Genomic DNA, 6,932 nt, shown 5'->3' with positions numbered 1-6,932 from the left:
ATGTAAGAACATTAACTTCTGGGGGGACTGAGGGTAGAGGTTTGAAGAAGGGGCTCTGACCACTGAGACATGATTGAGTAGTCTTTGGTCAACAGGAAATATAAAAATGGGACTCCTACATCAACTCTGAGTTCACATAGACGGCAAAATGACCAGTGTGGGGTCCAACAGCTGAGATTCCAGGACCAGATTAAACCATAGTGAATCTTGGATTCCTCCTTTCCCTTCCTTCCAGCCTGACCTGCAGGTTTTCTAGTCACCAGTAGATGGCACTGCAGTTTCACACGAGGAAGGGACTGCTGGCTTGGTTCCCAAGGTGGGGTCCAGGTGCAAGCAGGTGACCCCTGGGAGAGAGAGGAAATTAGTTGCTTCCTTGACCAGATTCCCTGGAGATAGGGAGGAATGAGGCCATGATGGCCAACGCTGGTTGCCTAAACACAGGCCACCTAGAGGCTGAGTCCTGTTATCACCAGACCAACTAGTTCTAAACACAGTGTGACTTTTTATGTTTGATTCATTCAGACATTCATCTGCTCAGCAAATGTACACCTAACACCTGTTAGAATTTGTGTGAGGACACAGGGTGATTGAATAAGGTCACTGTTATTGAGACGTCCATAGTCTTGGGGGTGAAACTTTATTACAAACCTAATGATTACAATAAATGTGATGAAGACTGTAACAAAGGGTGCATATATGCCCTGGTAGTCCAGGAAAGGAATGGATATAGGGTTTGGGGAGGTGGTGAACATGAGAGTAGAGCGAAGTGACATTGATGGAGGGTCTCAAAGTATGAACAGGGACCCACTAATGAGAAAAGGTGTCTGGAGTGGAAGCAGAAGTGTGAGTAGAAGTGTGGAGGGATTTTGGTGCAGTGTAAAATGTCTAGGGCACACAGGAAATGTGGTGCGGGTGGGCTGGGAGGATGGTGGGGAGTGGAAATGACAGATATGTATGGGGGAAGATCATTAAGAACCTTATAACCCATATTTAGGGATTTGGTCATGGTCCTTTAACGGATGAAGTATAAGGAGGTTTTTCAAGATGGCAGATGAAATATAACATTCAGGTTACTGATTAATTACTCTGATAGCCAAGGTGAGGGGTAGATTAGAGGAGAAACAGACTGCATGCAGGAACCCAAGTAGGCAACCAAGTTAGAATTTATGGGTGTTAAGAGAAGGGAAGAGAAAAGAGATTGGAGGGGTATTTAGGAGAGAGGATAAATAGGATGTTGTGCCAAAGTAGATGTGAAAGGTAAGGAAGAATGAAAAATTTAGGAAAATAAATGCTAACATTTACTAAGCATTTAACATTTGTGGTACTTTATCTCACTGATCATAACAGCACTCTAATAAGTAGGAATTATTACCCTCATTTTCAGATGAGGAAATCAGAGCTCAGAGAGGCTGTGTGGCTTACCGAAGGTCACATAGCTACTCTGTCTCCCACCTGGTTTCCTACCTTAAGCCTCATCTCTCTCTAGACCATTTTCCACACTGCCACCAGCATGAGCATATAGAAAATCCTTCCTTACAATCCTCCAATGCTTCTCTACTGGGTATAAGATAAAAGTCCAAGCATGCAGAGTCCTTGGCTGCTCAGTTCCTGCCACTCTCAGCCTTTCCCTATTTCATTCAAAGGATCAGGCACACAGGGGTGCTGGAAAGTTCCTAAAGAGCTGTGCTGGTGATACGAACCCCACCCAAACCCTTCACCCACACTGGTCCTCTGCATCCTAACCTCTCTCTCTTCCACTGGACGACGAGCTCCTCTAGAGGAGGGCCCCTCCTAGAGATATTCATTGCAAGTCTTTTGTAACAACAAAAATACCATGTGGAGGGTTGGTCAAATAAAATGTGACTTAAGTGTTCCTTCTAATGAAATACTTTGCCGTCATTAAAATGAATGAGAGCTCATGCCACCTTCCCTCAAATCCCACCCAGGATCTTTGACAGAGGAGGAGCAGACCTAAGCCTGATTTTCAGAGAGCTCGGCACAGGACACAGCCTCCAGATAGAAGTGGTCAGGAGGATGGAAAACCCATCCTTCATACAGCCTGGAAGATGGATGTGTCACCGCTCATAATTGTACTTTAATAATCATTCTCAAAATGTTGGCTTTCTGACACCAAGATTCTTATGCTGTCCAAGCCAGGGACATGTGTACTAAAGGATCGTAATAATGATTCTATCCATTTGGACACTGGGAACTGCCGATTTCACATTTCTCATGACTCAGCAGAAAGGGGGGGAAGGGTCCTTGTGTTGATTGGGATGATTTGTCTTGACTGCTATTGGAGAGAATGCGTTCCCCTCACTCCCAATGGTTTATTTCACACGAAAGAAGCTTCTCTAGAGTGACACTCTTGGCCTCCCTTCCCAGAAGAGAAGCCAATAACTTGTTCTAATGACAAATTTCTCTCTTTGGTAGTGAGGTTGACACAAAAGTATGTATTCTGTAGAGCATTTTAAAGGGAATTACCTCAATTTTCTTTCTTTAAAAAAATACTTTATTGATTTGTTACAGAGAGGAAGGGAGAGGGATAGAGAATCAGAAACATTGATTAGAGAGAAACATCAATCAGCTGCCTCATGCACACCCCCTATTGGGGACTTTTTTAAAACGCCGCAGGACGTGGGACAAATTGTTAGAAATCGGGACTGTCCCAAAAGTGGGACGTCTGGTCACCTTACCCTACTGGGGATGTGCCCACATCCAAGGTTCATGACCTTGACTGGAATTGAACCTGGGACCCTTCAGTCTGCAGGCCAACATTCTATCCCCTGAGCCAAACTGGTTAGGGCCTTATCTGTATTTTCTAACCCTTCCTTTAGCATCAACCTCCTCCCACCCTTATTCTACCTTATTTTGAAGTAAATCCTCAACACTATATCATTTGATTCCTAAATAATTCAGTATATTTCTCTAAGAGATAAAGACACTAAAAGCTTGACTAGTTTTTGTAATAAGAGTTGTTTATTGATGCATTATGACCTCCATTGTATGGTTAACAAAACTAGAGCCATATGGTGCAAAGGCTTTAGAGTTAACATCTGTGTGGAGCCCATAAAATTGCAATTCACTTCTTTTGTGTGCCAGCGGTGTTTAATTGATTTTGTCAGTTTATCTACTGAGACCAGTAGCCAAGAATATTATTATTCATTTCTATCAGGTTTTGATTACAGTGCCTTCAACTGTGTGAGAATTAAAGACTTAAGATAACACAACTACAATACCATCATGACAGTAAAAACTTCTTTTCTTTTTTTTTTATTAAGATATTATATGTGTACATATCTTATCAATTCCCACCCCCCCTCCCATACATGTCCTCCCTCCCCAGAGTTTTGCATCCATTGGTTATGCTTATATGCATGCTTATAATTCCTTCTGTTGCTCTCTTATCTCTCCCACCTCTCACTACCCTCCCCACTGTAATTTGACAGTCTGTTTGTTGCTTTACTGTCTCTGTATCTATCTTTTTGTTCATCAGTTTATAATGTTCCTTATTATCCATAAATGAGTGAGATCATGTGGTATTTTTCTTTCATTGACTGGCTTATTTCACTCAGCATAATAAACTTATTTTCTTAATATTGTATAATATTCAATTAGCACTCAAATTTCCCAGGTGGTCTCATAATTTCTTTTATTTATTTATTTATTTATTTATTTATTTATTTATTTTTAAATCAGTTTTGAGATTACTTAGATCTCTTTTAATCTGTATATACCCCTTCTATAATTTATTATTATTATTATTATTATTATTTGCAATTTATTGGTTGAGGAACCTGGGTCATTTGTCCTGTGGTATGGCTCACAGTACGAATAAACCCCTATGATATCATTAAAGGTGTTTCATTGTACCACATATTGCTGGTGAGTTAGACCTGGAGACTTGATCAGATTCAGATTTGATTTTTGATTTGAGCTGTCTGGAGCAAAAGGGTCACTTCTCTGGTAAATTTTGGAAGAGTAAATTGGCATACTCAACACTACTTCTCTGATTCTTTCTCTTTAGCCAGACTCTCCTGGGTTACACACATTCTGTTCTCCTTCTCCATGAAGTAAAATTTAAAGGGGTTTTCCCTGGATAGTTGGGTGAGTGGGAAGGGAAGCAATGGTTTTCTTTCATGGTCTGTGAGTGGGTGGGTTAGTCTCCCTAATCATGGGGTTCAATATTGAATGATGTAACCACATTTGCCCATATCAGCGTTATCAGTAGTATTGCTATTTTAAGCTCTCATTTGCCTTAAACTTTTGCATTATTTCTCAATCAATTCAGACCTTGGGCAGGGAACAGGGGACTCCAACAAGGATGAATAGACTAGCCACTTTTATTAGACAAGCTCCTCTGCCTGCCTTGCCCACAGATCTTGTAACACTCACCACAGTTGCCACATTCATCTCATTCTCTCACCTCTGGGCAACAGCCTATTGGATCTGATCCAAGGCTATCAGTCAGATGCTCACTCTCTTCTCTCTCAGGAGATTTAGCAAAGACACAGTGTGCAATCATTTGACAGTAGGCACTTGAGCTAGATTTTCTCACCATGTGTATTGCTGATAAGTAGGGACAGAAAGCCGGGCTGCGGGGCGGCAGCATGGAGCTGGCCCATGGGGAGTAGTAGAGCCAAGAGATCAGGAAGCATTGGGAATCGGAGGGCGTGGCCTGGCTCACTGACCTCCATGTTCTAGTTCCCCAGACTTTTTGGGTGTTGTTGTTCTTAGGTTCTGTGAGATGGTCACTTGATTCTAAGTGTATGAGAAAATTATACTCACTGGACTTGCTGAAGAGAGATCATTGCAACTTTTAGAAGTATTTTCATGACAAGCTCATTTCACACACAAGCCAAGGAGTTGGAATATATGTAAAACTAGGACTGGAGAAAGAAAAAGTGTTTTCTGATTATTCAGGAGAGGAAGGGAAGAAAGAGAGTAAGTGTGTGTATATGGGGGGGGGGGGGGGAGAGGGGGGAGAGATAAAAGGGGATGATATTTCCCATGTGACATTTCCCAACCATTCAAAACATCAGAGTTCCTACCTCTTGCAATAAAAAATTTTCAGTTTTCTTAGTGAAAATCAATGAAGAGGCATTGCTTGATGCCAGATTCATGTGGAAGAATTAAGGCAGCAAGAGGAAGTATGGGAGCCCTGAGTGTGTTTGTGTGGATGTGTGTGAGTGTGTGTGAGGGGTGCAGGGGGTAGAAGTGTATAGAACTTTGGACTTGAGACTGTGGTTTGGAACTAACTATACCTAGGTGGTACCTGGTCACTTTGAATGTCCAGCCTCCTTCACTTCCTCTACAGAGGACAGTATCTAATCTACATGAATACCCACAAGCTTCAGTCTTACTGCTCCTCAACTTTGTCATCTCTGCAGCGCTGTCCTATCATCATGGCTGTTTTTGCCCTACACTCAGTTTGGCCTGTCTTCACCAGGAGCTCCACGCTGTAGCCACTTAGTGTCTCTTGCTGGGATTCTTGTCCCAGCATTACAAAGGGTTCAGAAATCTGGAGAATGGAGCTGTTGCATAGATTCAATGAGTCCAAAGATGAAAGATAATTTTGAAAGGCATTGGGGGTCAGAGGAGCTTCAGCTAAAGGAACTAAAGACTACCCCTTGTCTAAAGACCCTATGCAATTATTTAACACAATTTGTCTTAAGGCAAGGTGGAGATAATACACTTCAAAGGGTAGGGTTTACAGAAGCATTGTCAGATTTAGGAATAGCCTACAGCTGTTCAGGTGTTTGGCCAATAGGAGGCAATAACATGCAGATTAAAATGCCCTGAGCTGTCTGGCAGCAAGCAATAATGCTAGTCAGGTTTGGGGGAGATGCTTTTTAGCTGTCCCAGATGATTCAGCCCGGCTGACGTGCTGGAATTGGCTTCTGGCAGTCTCTCTCTAATAAATCAAAGGAGGATGGTTGAGCAGATCTTTCTTCCTCTTATAGTTCTTTGCCTCCAGTCTTTCCAAAATTACCAACAGCCTTGGTATTTATATACAGGTTTCTTCACAGAGTTGAGATTTCAGAAGGGGCATTCAATGTCAACGAGGGAAGGATACAGCACTGCCTATTTAGACTTTCTCTTTACTTCTCAAAGGAATGGTACCTGCACATCAACTCCTTCACAAGTTCCCTGGCTTTTAGATGTGCAACCTTTCCTTCTCCATAGGCCCTCTTTTTAATATTTCTTTGATCCAAAATCCCACCAATGTCCATACCCATCACAGGCAGGGATCCCACTTATTGGCTCTCTCTCTCCAAATTTACTACTCTTTTCCTACCTCAAAGTCCTAAATCAGAGCGTGCCAATTTGAGATGGGCCCCCAAGACTCTAGGAGTTAAAAATGATGCCTATTGTCACCAGGCCTTGCAGAGTTGTGTATATAGGAGTTGGAGTGGAGGGTGAAGACAAAAGCCTCTAGGTCTGTAACTAGTTGTGAATTCATATCTTCCAGGTCAGGTTTCATTTTCAATATTCCTACATGTGTAAGTGGAAATCATGGCAGTTCATTTGATTAATACAATTGTTATATTAGCTCTTCTACTGCTCCCAGAAACCGACATTAATATTGAAAAAGGATATATTTCCTCAATTAGAAGGGCCTCTCGCCTTTTCCCCAGAGTTAGTGAGCCCCATTATTGTGCAGAAAAGAGGTCTGGTTTCTTTCCTGCTCTGCATGGGAAGCTATTGAAATAATAAATAAGCTATATTATCCCTTAATGGCTCCTCCCTTTCGTTAATTCAGGAAGGGCTCCAGACTCGATAAATTGTTTCAACACTGCTTTGGGGATGGGTGGCTGCCAATTCTTTTACGGTAAACCCACCTTCACTTAAGTTAACTGAGATAGTTTCTGTTCTTTGCAACCAACTGATCCTTGTTTAGAAGAGAAATGGATTCTGGCAAGTAGGTTTTC

Source organism: Pipistrellus hanaki (genome assembly GCF_964339955.1).
Source record: "Pipistrellus hanaki genome assembly, chromosome: 9".
Lineage (NCBI taxonomy): Eukaryota > Metazoa > Chordata > Mammalia > Chiroptera > Vespertilionidae > Pipistrellus > Pipistrellus hanaki.
The sequence above is the reverse complement of the archived record's forward strand: the minus strand, read 5'-3'. Positions refer to the sequence as shown.